At 40.8% G+C, this 15035-nt stretch overlaps 1 pseudogene; it reads left to right on the top strand.

Moving 5' to 3' along the window:
- The first annotated feature begins 637 nt into the window (after nt 1–637).
- On the top strand, nt 638–2598 carry LOC136314249 (probable ATP-dependent RNA helicase DDX5 pseudogene; annotated as a pseudogene).
- Nucleotides 2599–15035: the final 12437 nt, after the last annotated feature.

Here is a 15035-nt window from a genome sequence, read left to right on the forward strand (position 1 = left end):
AATAGATGCAGAAAACGCATTTGATAAAATCTAGCACCCATTCATGATCAAAACTCTCAGCAAAGTGGGAATACAGGGAACATACCTCAACATGATAAAGGCCATCTATGACAAACCCACAGCCAACATCATACTCAATGGGCAAAAATTAAAAGTAATCCCCTTAAGATCAGGAACAAAGCAGGGGTGCCCCGTTTCACCACTCTTATTCAACATAGTCCTGGAAGTCCTAGGCACAGCAATCAGACAAGAAGAAGAAATAAAAGGCATCCATAATGGAAAAGAAGAAGCAAAATTATCATTATTTGCTGATGGTATGATACTGTACATAGAAAACCCTAAAGTCTCAGTCCTGATAAATGAATTCAGCAAGGTGGCAGGATATAAAATTAATATCCAGAAATCAGAGGCATTTTTATACACCAACAATGAACTGTCTGAAATAAAAATCAAGAAAACAGTCCCCAATTCATTCATTTCTATCAATCTCTAGGTGAGTTGCTCCGCGACTGTCGGTGCCCACCCTCTGCCGCCGCGGCCCCCCGCCAGGCTTCGCCATCACTGAGGCCTCTTCCAGCAACTCATCGCACCCCATTCTCTTTTACTTCGTCCCTCGCCAACTGCAATCATTGACGCCATGTTTGTCTATTCGAGTGACCGGGACCGCAGCCGGGATCGAGGGTTTGGTGCACCTCAATTTGGAGAAAGTAGGGCAGGGCCTCCATCAGGAAAGAAGTTTGGAAACCCTGGGGAGAAACTAGTTAAAAAGAAGTGGAATCTTGAGGAGCTGCCCGAATTTGAGAAGAATTTTTATCAAGAACACCCTGATTTGGCTAGGGGCACAGAGCAATGGTGGAGACATACAGAAGAAGCAAGGAAGTTACAGTTAGAGGTCACAACTGCCCAAAGCCAGTTCTTAATTTTTATGAAGCAAATTTTCCTGCAAATGTCATGGACATGATTGCAAGACAGAACTTTACTGAACCCACTGTTATTCAAACTCAGGGATGGCCAGTTGCTCTAAGTGGATTGGAGATGGTTGGAGTAGCACAGACTGGATCTGGGAAAACATTGTTTTATTTGCTGCCTGCCATTTGTTCATATCAATCATCAGCCATTCCTAGAGAGAGGAGATGGGCCGATTTACTTGGTGCTAGCTCGGGAACTGGCCCAACAGGTGCAGCAAGTAGCTGCTGAGTACTGTAGGGCATGTCGATTGAAGTCTACCTGTGTCTATGGTAGTGCTCCTAAGGGACCACAGATTTGTGATTTGGAGAGAAGTGTGGAAATCTGTATTGCAACACCTGGAAGACTGATTGACTTTTTAGAGTGTGGGAAGACAAATCTGAGACGAATCACCTACCTAGTCCTTGGTAAAGCAGATAGAATGCTTGATATGGGCTTCGAACCCCATATAAGGAAGATTGTGGATCAGATAAGACCTGATAGGCAAACCCTAATGTGGAGTGCAACTTGGCCAAAAGAGGTAAGACAGCTTGCTGAAGATTTCCTGAAAGACTATATTCATATAAACATTGGTGCACTGGAACTGAGTGCAAACTGTGACATTCTTCAGATTGTGAATGTGTGTCATGATGTAGAAAAGGATGAAAAACTTATTCGTCTGATGGAAGAGATCATGACAAGAAGGAGAATAAAACTACTGTCTTTGTTGAAACCAAAAGATGTGGTGAACTTACTAGAAAAATGAGGAGAGATGGGTGGCCTGTCGTGGGTATCCATGGTGACAAGAGTCAACAGGAACATGACTGGGTTCTAAATGAATTCAAACATGGAAAACCCTCCTATTCTGATTGCTACAGATGTGGCCTCCAGAGGGCTAGATGTGGAAAATGTGAACTTTGTCATCAATTATCACTACGCTAACTCCTCAGAGAATTATATTCATCGAATTGGAAGAACTGCTCTGTACCAAAACAGGCACAGCATACACTTTCTTTACACTTAATAACATAAAGCAAGTGAGCAACCTTATCTCTGTGCTTCGGGAAGCTAATCAAGCAATTAATCCCAAGTTGCTTCAGTTGGCTGAAGACAGAGGTTCAGGTCGTTCCAGGGGTAGAGGAGGCATGAAGGATGACCATCAGGACAGATATTCTGCAGGCAAAGGGGTGGATTTAATACCTTTAGAAAAGGGGAAAATTATGACAGGTTACTCTAGTCTGCTTAAGAGAGATTTGGGGGCAAAAACCCAGAATGGTGTTTACAGTGCTACAAATTACACTAATGGGAGCTTTGGAAGTAATTTTGTGTCTGCTAGTATACAGGCCAGTTTTAGGACTGGTATGGTTATGATGGCATTCAGCAATATGGAAGTAATGTTCCAAATATGCACAATGGTATGAACCAACAGGCATAGGCATATCCTGCCACTGCAGCTGCACCTGTGATTGGGTATCCAATGCCAACAGGATATTCTCAATAAGACTTTAGAAGTATATGTAAATGTCTGTTTTTCATAATTGCTCTTTATATTGTGTGTTATCAGACAAGATAGTTATTTAAGAAACATGGGAAATGCAGAAATGACTGCATTGCAGCAGTAATTATGTTGCACTTTTTTGCTATTTAAGTTTGATATTTCTCTACATTTCTGAAGCAATTTTTAGATTTTCTTGTACTAGAAAATGTAGGCAGTGTTTTCACAAAAGTAAATGTACAGTGATTTCAAATACAATGAATGAAGGCAATGCATGGTCTTCCAATAAAAAATATTTGAAGACTAAAAAAAAAAAAGAAAGAAAGCAATCCCCTTCACTAGTGCACCTATAATAATAATAATAATAATAATAATAAAGTACCTTGGAGTAAATGTAACCAAGGAGGTTAAAGTCTTATACTCAGAAAATTATAAAACATTGATAAAATAAATCAAGGAAGATACAAACAAATGGAGGCATATACTGTGTTCATGGATAGGAAGAATAAACATCAATAAAATATCTATATACCCAAAGCAATTTATAAATTCAATGCAATTCTATTAAAATACCAATGGCATACTTCAAAGATATAGAACACATATTCCAAACATTTATATGTAACCAAAAAAGAATATGAATACCCTCAGAAATCTTGAAAAAGAAGAATAAAGTGGGTGGTATCACACTTCCTGATATCAAGTTATACTATAAGGTGATTGTACTCAAAACAGGTTGGTACTGGCATAAGGACAGGCATATAGATTAATCAAACATAACAGAGAACCCAGAAATAAAACCACACTTTATGGACAATTGATATTTGACAAAGAAGATAAGAGCATACAGTGAAGTAAAGACAGTCTCTTTAACAAGTGGTGTTGGGAAAATTGGACAGGTACTTGCAAAAAAATGAAACTAGACCACCAACTTAAACCATTCACAGAATAAACTCAAAATGGATAAAAGACTTAAATGTAAGTCATGAAACCATAATCATCTTGGAAGAAAACAGGCGGTAAGCTCTTTGACATCTCTCAGCAATACATTTGCTGATTTATCTCCATGGGCAAGTGAAATAAAGGACCGGATGAACAAATAGGACTATATCAAACTAAAAAACTTTTACACAACTTAAGACAGGGGTTGGGAACCTATGGCTCATGAGCCAGATGTGGCTCTTTTGATGGCTGCATCTGGCTCCCAGACAAATCTTTAATAAAAATAATAATAACATTAAAAATATAAAACATTCTCATGTATTACAATCCATTCATTTTCTACTGCTCATGTTCATGGTTGTGGGTGGCTGGAGCCAATCACAGCTGTCCTCCGGGACAACACCAAATTTTTATTGGATAATGCCTAATGTACACGAGTCATTGTGAGGTCAGGAAGTAAACTTCCCTCCTTTTAATCAAGTAGTCAGCTAGCTAATTGTAGAAACCCTTTTGACGAAGAAGATGGCTAAAAGAAAAAAAGATGAGGAGTATTGTACTTTTTAGCAGGAATGGACAGAGGAATTCACCTTTGTGGAGAGAGCAGGTTCTGCAGTGTGACTAATATGCAATGATAAAATTGCATCGATGAAACAGTCAAATATGAAGTGGCACTTTGACACACGCCATACTACATTTGCATTGAAATATCCAGTGGGGGACAGCAGGAAGAAAGTATGTCAAGAGCTACTGTGCAGAGTGCAAGCTAGTCAGCAGCAACTCCGCGTTTGGACCCAATAAGATGACTGGAATTCGGCTAGCTTTGCTGGTGCTTTAGCAATTGTGAGAAATGGAAAGCCATTCACAGATGGGGAGTATGCCAAAACATTCATGCTTGATGTTGCCAGTGAACTTTTTGACGACTTTTTGGATAAAGAAAAGATAATCAAACATATAAAAGACATGTCCTGTTGGCAAGAACTGTTCATGATCGTACATCATGATGGCAAATCAAATTGAGGAAACACAAGTGAAGGACATAAATGCAGCACCATTCTTTTCTCTCACTTTGGATGAGTCAACAGACGTAAGCCATTTATCCCAGTTCAGCGTGATTGCAAGGTATGCTGTTGGTGACACACTATGTGAGGAAAGTCTTGCTGTTTTGTCTATGAAAGAGATAACAAGAGGGGAGGATTTATTCAAGTCTTTCACTGAGTTCGCTAAAGAAAAAAATCTACCAATGGATAAACTTATTTCGATGTGTGCTGATGGTGCTCCGTGCATGGTGGGGAAAAACAGAGGATTCATAGCGCTTCTTTGTGAACATGAAAAGAGACCCATCCTAAGTTTTCACTGCATCTTACATCAGGAGGAGCTTTGTGCTCAGATGTGTGGCGAGCAGCTTGGTGAGGTGATGTCGCTGGTCATTTGAGTGGTCAACTTTATTGTTGTCCGAGCTTTAAATGATTACCAGTTTAAAACACTGCTGGATGAAGTTGAGAATAATTATCCTGGTCTGCTTCTGCACAGCGATATGCATTGGTTGTCAAGAGGGAAGGTGCTCAGCCGTTTCATGGCTTGTCTGAGCGAAATCTGGACTTTTCTTGAAATGAAAAATGTCAAGCATCCTGAGTTAGCTAACACTGAGTGACTCCTGAAGTTCTACTATCTCATGGACATGACTGATCATCTGAACCAGCTCAATGTGAAAATGAAAGGCGTTGGAAATATAGTCTTATCCCTTCAACAGCAGTGTTTGCATTTGAAAACAAACTGGAACTCTTCATCGCCGACATTGAAACAGGTTGTTTACTACACTTTGAAAAACTGGGAGAGTTTAAAGATGCATGCACAGCAAGTGACCCTGCTCAACATCTTGATCTCCAGCAGCTAGTGGGCTTCACATCTAATCTCCTGCAGTCATTAAAAGCACACTTTGGACAATTTTGTGAGCACACTCATCTTTTTAAGTTCATCACCCATCCACACGAGTGTGCAGTGGACAGCACCGACATGAGTTACATCCCCGGTGTCTCCGTCAGAGATTTTGAGCTACAAGCTGCTGACCTGAAGGCCTCAGACATATGGGTGAATAAGTTCAAGTCACTGAATGAAGATTTGGAAAGACTTGCACAATAGCAAGCAGAGTTGGTGAACAAACACAAGTGGGGAGAAATGAAAAAACTTCAACCCGCGGACCAGCTGATTGCCAAAACTTGGAATGCACTTCCTGTCACATACCACACACTGCAGCATGTGAGTATTGCTGTACTGACAATGTTTGGCTCTACGTATATATGTGAGCAGTCTTTCTCACATGTAAAGAACATTAAGACCAACCTATGATCATGTTTAATGGATGGAAGTCTCAACGCTTGCATAAAGCTTAACCTCACCACATATCAACCAGACTACAAAGCCATCAGCAAAACCATGCAGCACCAGAAGTTGCATTAATGGTAAGAAGTACTTTATTCATCATTGGTTAGCAACAGCATAACAACGTTATTAAAAAGAATTCAGAGACTTATTGTACTTTAAAAGTGTTGGTCTTACACAAAATGTACACATTTCCTTGTATTTAGTGTTAAACATATTGTATAGCTCGCAATGAATTACATTTTAAAATATGTGGCGTTCATGGCTCTCTCAGCCAAAAAGGTTCCCGATCCCTGGCTTAAGACAATATGAACAAAATAAAAAGACAACCCACACAATGGAAGAATATATTTGACAATATGTCTGATAAGGGGTTAATAATCAAAATTTATAAAGAAACTCAACGCCAGGAAGATAAACAATCCAATAAAAAAATGGGCAAAAGAAATGAACAGACACTTCTCCAAAGAGGACATACAGATGGCCAATAGGCAGATGAAAAAATGTTCAGCATCACTAATCATTAGAGAAATGCAAATTAAAATCACAATGAGATACCACCTCACACCTGTCAGAATGGTGCTCATTAACAAAACAACACAGAATAAGTGCTGGCGAGGATGTGGAGAAAAGGGAACCCTCCTGCACTGCTAGTGGGAATGCAGACTGGCGCAGCCACTGTGGAAAACAGTATGGAGATTCCTCAAGAAATTAAAAATGGAACTGCCTTTTGACCCTGCTACCCCACTTTTAGGACTATATCCTAAGAATACCAAATCATTGATTCAAAAGAAGATACGCACCCCCATGTTTATTGCAGCATTGTTCACAATAGCAAAGATCTGGAAACAGCCCAAGTGTCCATCAGTGGACGAGTGGATTAAAAAGCAGTGGTACATATAAACAATGTAATACTACATGACCATAAAAAAGAAGGAAATCTTACCTTTTGCGACAACATGGATGGACCTGGAAACTATTATGTTAAGTGAAATAAGCCAGGTAGAGAAAGAAAAATATCATATGACCTCCTCATTTGAGGAATCTAATGAACAATGTGAACTGAGGAATGGAATAGAGACAGAGGAGGAATCAAAGGGACCAGAGGGAAAGCAGACAGAGGGAAAAGGGATGAGAGGATGGGATCAGAAAAGGGAAAGAGGTTAGTGAAATTATATACACATAACAGCGTTATGTTATAGAGAGCAGAAAAGAAAATCCTGGAGGGAAGGGGAAGGCGTTGGGGGGAGGGTCAAGGGGGTGTCGAGGGGAACACGGGGGTGGAGGGGAGATATATTCGGTGGGACACTTGAATCTATGTAAACACAATAAATTAAAATTATTGAAAATGAAAAAAACAGAAGGGACCCAAACTGCACAGAATTCATTGTACTAAGTGGAAAAGAGCTGTTTTCTGGACATCTAGTCTCCTGAGAAACTAAGAACTTGTTTCCGCTTTCATTTTCAACTGACATGTGTTCAGTAAAAGTACTTTCAAGTTGTCCTTCAAAAAAAACCCAATAATAATAATAGGTAGGTCATACTGAAACCACAGTGCAAAAATGGAGAGGTGTTTTCCTCTCTTGGTTGGGTCTCAGGAATATAGTTACAAAGGCCCAAGTGAAAACCTTGTTCACCATTTTCCCTTTTTCCTTCTCTGTGTTAGCTGGGGAGGTGGGGCTGTGAGCAGTGTTGGCACCACAGAGCCAGGCTGTGCAGTGGCCAGCGCACCTCTCTCTGCGGTTCACCAAGGAGATGCTGCCTTTTCCAGAGGAGCAGTGGGGAGCAGAACGTATTCTGGGATGGCAATGCTGCAGGCATTTCTGTAGTTGTTTTACAGTGTGTCTTTTGGTTTTCTTGCTTGTTTGTTTGTTGTTTTTGCCAAGCCCTGTTTGAGAAGGGCCCACCCAGTGCTGCCTCTGCCAATATGACCTTGGTTTACAGGCAATTCCTAGAGATTAAAGAGGGAAGAGGGGAGGAAACCTCTCCAGAATCCTTTGTAGAGGCTCCGTAGCTTTGGGTGCAGCTGAAGACAGCAACCTTGCCAGCATGTTCTCTGGCTTCATAGAAAACGGTTTCTGTTTTGTTTTGCTTTTCTTTGTTTTGTTTAAAATCACTGTTTTTTGGAGGTCTTAGGCTAATGTGATATGAAGCAAGTAGTGTCTTAGACTTTGCATACAACTGGGTTCATGCTTCTCTCTTCCTGGCAAGCAGGTATCCAGGCCCTGCTCCACACCAGACTCAGGGGAGAGGCGCAGAGGCTGCTGCGATGGCTACGGGGTGGCTTTCCAAGTGTTCTGTTTCCTGCAAACAACCCAATCCACTTGGCTAAGAGGAGGTCACTGGGGGGCCTGGATTTATGTGGAAAACTTGGCTCTCTTTTTAATGACTTTCCTCTCAACCACCCCAGCTGAGAAAATGGACAGAGCATCAGGTGACTGGCCATACTGGTCCAAGTCCAGTGAGGAATTCATGGGGGATGCCAGCTTCTAGAGAGGCCACACGTGGCATGTGGCCTCGTAAACCCACAGAGCTCAGCAGCTAGCTGACGTCAAGTTAATGTGCTATCTCTCGGGTGGCTGAAGCCTTTGTTTTGAAGGAGACAGGCTAGCACCTTGGCAGGTGAGCCAGGTGTCAAGGGGTCTGTGGGACAGCAGTGCAGGGATGACCACCCTTACTCTGTTGAGTGAACTAAGGGTGATGGCAGCTCCTCACCTCCCTTGTAAGATCGCTGAGGCATGGAGCTGGCTGTCTCATCAGAGTGTGACAAATGTAAAGTGGAGTTTGTCTAGGGACGGAGGGATGGAAGCAGGGAAAACAAATGACTTGCTTCTTGATAAACGTGTGTCCTCCACTCTCTGCTGGCAAAAATCTGTTGTGAAATCTCTCTGATTTCCTGTTCATGTGAGAAAACTGCATTACACCTCCCAATTTTTGCTAATTATCTTCAAAAATGTTATTTTGAAGATATTGTTTTAAACACCCCCTTTTTTCCAACAGAGTACATTTTTTTCCTCAAGTGGAAAAAGTTGTATCTCAGTTCATAGGTGTGTGAAAATTGATATTAGAGTCCAATCCCTTAAATAAAATCTTTATTGTCAGAATATAGAACTTGAAGGGTTTTATAAGGGTACTGTGGTGCACAGAGCATACATCATGTACCCTATTACTGATACATTAATATTTCTTCAGTGAGATATGTAAATGTTCACCTTTGTGGTATAAGGAAACTGTAAAAAGTCCTATATCAGGTCAGATCTTGCCAATATTGAGTTAATTTTTAAAAATAAGCAAGACTGAATTTTAGAATTATAAATAAGGGAATGTGGACCTATGTTTATATTGTATATGTGAATTTCTGTTTTAGAAGAAATATGGCCTGACCAGGCAGTAGTACAGTGGATAGAGTGTTGGACTGGGACACAGAGGACCCAGGTTCGAAACTCCAATGTTGCTGGCTTGAGCATGGGCTCACCAGCTTGAGCATGGAGTCGCTGGCTTGAGCATGGGATCACAGACATAACCCTATGGTCACTGGCTTGAGTCCAAAGGTCACTGGCTTGAGCTCAAGGTTGCTGGCTTGAGCAAGGGGTCATTCACTCGGCTGTAGCCCCCTGCCCCCGGTCAATATATGAGAAAGCAATCAATGAACAACTAACGTGCCACAATGAAGAATTGATGCTTCTCATCTCTCTCCCTACCTGTCTGTCTGTCCATATCTGTCCCTCTCTCTGACTCTCTGTCAAAAAAAAAAAAAGAAGAAGAAGAAGAAGGAATGTGATGTACAAGTTCCAATAAAAAATTCATAGATTATAAAAGAAAAGGTAGCCCCTTGAGATCTGGCTTTGAAATTGCCTCCAATCTTAATGTCTTTACATATTTATTGCTTTCTACTTCTCCCTTGCCACTGACTAATTAGAACCTCCTGCTCAAGGGTTGCAAACTCATGTATTTGAGAAGACCACAGGTAATATAAACAGAGTGATTTAGGTTAGACAATAGGGAATGATGAGAACCAGGACACAGAAGAGCCCCTGTGCACCCAAGGAGTTGGATAGCCTCCCTTTTAAATTGAATAGGTTATCCTTTTTCAAAGTAGGCAAACATATTCTAGATTTCAAAGTTCAAATTCCAACTCAAGTAATTGGAAATTCTCACATGCCTTCCAGAAAGTATTTGGTTTCTTGAAATATTATTAATGCCACATGCAGATACTTTAGCGTGCACCAACACAACCACTGTGAGTTGAGAGAAAACGTTAGTGCTTTTAGTGTGGACAGGTGTCACTTCCCAGTGACACACTGCACGGGGTCTGTGAGTACTTACCCATCACGTTACTCTCTAATATGAGTTTTTCAGCCTCAATTTATGCTAAAGAGGCCACTTTATTTCAACCTCAAGACTTTAGCCTTGGCACTAGTGGGTGATGACTAACCAACCTATGGTTATCAGGTGGCAGAAGCAAGTGTCAGAGATTGTAATAAGCAGCTGGGGCTTTGAAATCTTTCCATAGCAAGTTTGTATCCCTCCGTTTCTGCACTCGTGGCTGCATGGCTGGGAGAAGATGGTCCTAACACTATCCCCCAAAGATCAATCCAGCATCCCCCACAGCCCCATTCTATACTCTACACCAGTGGTCCCCAACCCCCGGGCTGCGGACCGGTACCGGTCCGTGGGCCATTTGGTACTGGTCCACAGAGAGAGGATAAATAACTTACATTATTTCCATTTTATTTATATCTAAGTCTGAACGACGTTTTATTTTTTGAAAATGACCAGATTCCCTGTTACATCCGTCTAAGACTCACTCTTGACACTTGTCTCGGTCACGTGATACGTTTATCCGTCCCACCCTAAAGGCCAGTCCGTGAAAATATTTTCTGACATTAAACCGGTCCGTGGCCCAAAAAAGGTTGGGGACCACTGCTCTACACGGTGGCATACCACAGAGGTGCTGCTCTGTGGATTGCAGCTCCCAAATACCTGCAGATAACAGAGTTGATCAAGATCTGGCACTTGAAGTTTATCCTATATATGTTCGTTGTCAGCTGCACCAAAATGGCTGAGTCCCATCTTGGTGGGCACAGTTGTACTTCTTCGCACACCATATGTTGTTTCAACCATTACCAGGGTAATTTGAGTAGAGGTTGGTGATTTTGAAGCATACTTCGAGCACCTGGTTTTAGACAGAATCTTTCATCCTATTTTTAAGTTCATTGATCCTCACTGTGACTTGTCACTCCGACTCTGTTTATGCTCTGTAGTGTGGTGTCGAGTGGTATTGCGTTTTGGCGTAATCATCAGCTGAAGAGATCACAAATCAAGCATTATTTCTGAAAACAATAATAGGCATGCCAGTATATTTTAAAATTCGTTTATACTTTATTTTTCTCCAAAAATAGAAGTATTTATTTTAAAGGTTTGTGTTTTAAATATTCTTGTTTAAAGAGTTGCTGTTCCCACAGACTGGAGGGCAAAAAGTTTAGTGACTCAATTGAATAAGTATTTATTGAATAGTTACTATAGTATAGGCCCCATGTCTGACACCGTATTCATTTTCTGGGCTACACGGGAGTGAGAGATACCATTCAAACATTCAGTTCAACAAATGGGATTTGTGTGGTGACTGTTCCATATGCTGACAACACACACAATTATGTCTCTAGTTCTTACCTCTCCCTTTAAACTCAGAATCAGTGCATCTAACTGCCTTTCAGTATCTTCACTGGGGTGTCCAGTAGGCATCTTAAACTTACATGTTCACAGGAGACAGAAAGTACAATAGAGATGACCAAGACCTGGGGGCTCGGGGGTGGGAAGCTCATGTCTAACAGGTACAGAGCTCGTGTTTGGGATAATGGAACAGTTTGGGAAATGAATAGTGGTGATGGTCACAACACTGTGTATGTACTTCATGCCACTGAATTGTACACTTAGAATTGGTTAACATGGCAGCCCTGGCTGAGTAGCTCAGTTCGTTAGAGCATCTTTCCGATTTGTCAAGGTTGCAGGTTCAATCCCCAGTCAGGGCACATGTAAGAATCAACTAATGAATGCATAAATAAGTAGAACAATAAGTCGATGTTTCTCTCTCTCTAAAATTAATTAATAAAAAAATTAAAAGCCACTGGATGTTTTTAAAAAAAGGTTAACATGGTAAATTTCATGTTTGTATACATTACTATAATAAAATAGTACACATTCAAAACTACATTTTTATGCCCCCAAGACTGTTTCTTTTGCCATTCTTTTTATCTCAGTAAATAACATCTCTGCTGAACTTTAGATGTGTGTTAAAAACTTAGTGTCCTCATCCTTGGTCCTTTCCTTTTTATTTATTTGTTTATTTTTCTTAATTGATTTTAGAGAGACAAAGGGGAGAAAGGAGAGAGAGAGAGAAGCATTCATTATGTTGTTCCACTTCGTTGTGCACTCACTGGTCTCTTCCCATATGTGCCCTGACCAGGCATCAAACCTGCAACATTGATCTTTCAGGACAACGTGCTCTCTGAATGAGCTAACTAGCTGGAGTCAATTCTTTCCCTTTTTCCCACCAACATCCGATCTGTTACTAAATCCTGCTCTCAAAATACATATGGTCTTCCTGCATCTACTCTTTTTATTTTTTTGTTTTCTCTCTTTTTTTATAATTTTATTTTTTAATTGCAGTTGATATTCAATACAGCATTCTATTAGTTTCAGATGTATAGCATAGTGGTAAGACATTTATATAACTTACAAAGTGATCACCCAGATAAATCTAGCACCAACCTGGCACCATACATAGTTATTACAATATTATTGACTATATTCCCCATGCTGTACTTTACAACCCATGACTATTCTGTAGTTATCAATTTGTATTTCTTAATCCCTTTATCTTTCCTACCCAGCTCCTGAACCCCCCCCCCTCCCATCTGGCAATCATCAGTGTTTTTTCTTTGTATCTATCAGTTTGTTTCTGTTCTGACTTTTTTTTTTAATATTCCACATATTAGTGAAATCATATGGTATTTGCCTTTCTCTGACTGACTTATTTCACTTAGCATAATACTCTCCAGGCCCATCCATGTTGTTACAAATGCTAAGGCTTCATTCTTTTACATGGCCTAGTACTATTCTGCTATATACATATATGTACCACATCTTCTTTCCAGGTCAATGCTTTATCCACTGTGCCACCACAGGTCAGACAAATACCACATCTTCTTTATCCATCTGTCTATCAATGGGCACTTAGATTGCTTTCATATCATGGCTACTATTGTATATAAAATGTCCATGTTTGTCTCTTATTGTAGAATTTATTGTAAAGTCTACTTTGTTTGATGTAACTATTTTTACCCAGCTTTTTTTTAAATTTGGATTTGCATGAAATATATTTTTCTCTCCCTTTCAACCTGTGTGTATCTTTTGTTCTGCAATGTGTCTCTTGTAGACAGCATAAGTATGGGTCCTGTTTTCTTATCCACACAGCTACCCTATGTCTTTTGATTGGAGCATTTAATCCATTTACAGGTAAAGTAATTATTGATAGGTATGTAGTTATTGCCATTTAATTGTTCATACTTTTGGACTTTTTGTTCTTCTTTTTCAGGAAGTCCCTTTAGTATTTCTTGTAATCAGAGTCGGATTAAGGTCAGTTGAGGCCCCAGGCGCAGAAGAAAATATCGGGCCCCTTACATTAGAAAAACATGTCAAGTTGGGGTTTTGCGGGACTTGGTGCACGCCCAGTGCGCCTGCCATTAAATCTGCCTCGCTTGTACTACTGATTTGGTGGTGATGAACTCTTTCAGCTTTCTCTTGTCTGGGAAGCTCTTTATCAGTCCTTTGATTCTAGATGATAGCTTTGCTGGGTAGAGTAATTTTGGTCATAGGTCTTTGCTTTTCATCAGTTTGAACATTTTGTGTGAATTGCTTCTGACCTGCAAAGATTCTGTTAAGAAATCAGTTGACGGTTTTATGGAAGCATCCTTATAGTTAACTAACTGCCTTTCTCTTGCTGCTTTTAAGATTCTCTCTGTCTTTAACTTTCTGAATTTTGATTATGATGTGTCTTGGTGTGGGCCTCTTTGAGTTCTTTTTGTTTGTAACTCTGCACTTCTTGGATTTGTGTGTCTTTTTTCTTCACCAAGTTAGGGAAGTTTTCAGGTATTATTTCTTGAAATAGGTTCTCCATCCCTTGCTCTCTCTCTCCTCCTTCTGATACCCCTATGTTGTTACACTTTACATGATCCCAGAGGCTCCTTAAATTATTCTTGTGTTTTAAATTCTTTTTTCATTTTGCTGTTCCAATTGAGTGTTTTTGCTAAATTGCTGATTTATTCCTTTGCTTTGTTAACCTGCTATTGATTTCTTTCAGTGTATTCTTTATTTCAGGTAATGTATTCTTCATTTCTGACAGGTTGTGTGTGTGTATGGTTTCCACATCCTTTCTTATGTTTTCCATCACTTTGTTGCAGTTCTGAGTTTATCTATTCTTCCCCCGAGTTCACCAAACATCCTTATAACCATGATTTGAACTCTGCATCCGGTAGATTGCTTGTCTCCATTTCATTTTAGTTCTTTGTCTGGAGTTTTGTCCTGTTCTTTTACTTGGGACATGTTTCTGTTCCCTCCTCATTCTGGCTGCCCCCTTGTGTTGGTTTCTATGTATCAGGTAGAACTCTTACATCTCCTGGTCTTGGCAGGGTGGCCTCATGGAGTAGGGACCTGTGGGGTACAGTGGCACATCCTCCTTGGTCACCTGAACTGGGTACACCAGAAAGTGTCTCCTGTGTGGGTTTTATGAACCATTCTCTGTGGTTGATCCTAGGTTGCTGTTGGCACATCAGTAGCTGGGACTGACCCGCAGGCTGACTGACTGTGTGGACTGGCTGTGACTACAGCAGATGAGCTGTTGTTCAGGGGCTGATCCCACAGAGTAGGATTCCCCTTAGTGGGATTCTGGTGCCTGCCAAGTTCACCCTTTGGGTGTGTCATTTGTAGAACCAAGTAGGTGGTGCCTGGTGTGGTGTGAAGTCAGTTATCAGGCATGGAGGTTCTGGGGCTTTTGGGGAGAGGCTCCAGTGCAGGCCAGGCAGGCTGCTGCCTGTGCCATACCCAGGGCCACCTGTGGGATCTATGAAGAGATCTGTGGTTAGTTACCTGTGCTGTACTTGGAGACACCTGGGAGAGGTTGTGTTGTAAACTGAGGCTGCTGCCACTAGTGCAGGGCTTGGAGCCACTTAGGAAGAGGTACAGCGCATGTTGAAGTCAACTCCTGATTGTCTGG

The sequence above is a fragment of the Saccopteryx bilineata genome, chromosome 10, assembly GCF_036850765.1.
Source record: "Saccopteryx bilineata isolate mSacBil1 chromosome 10, mSacBil1_pri_phased_curated, whole genome shotgun sequence".
Lineage (NCBI taxonomy): Eukaryota > Metazoa > Chordata > Mammalia > Chiroptera > Emballonuridae > Saccopteryx > Saccopteryx bilineata.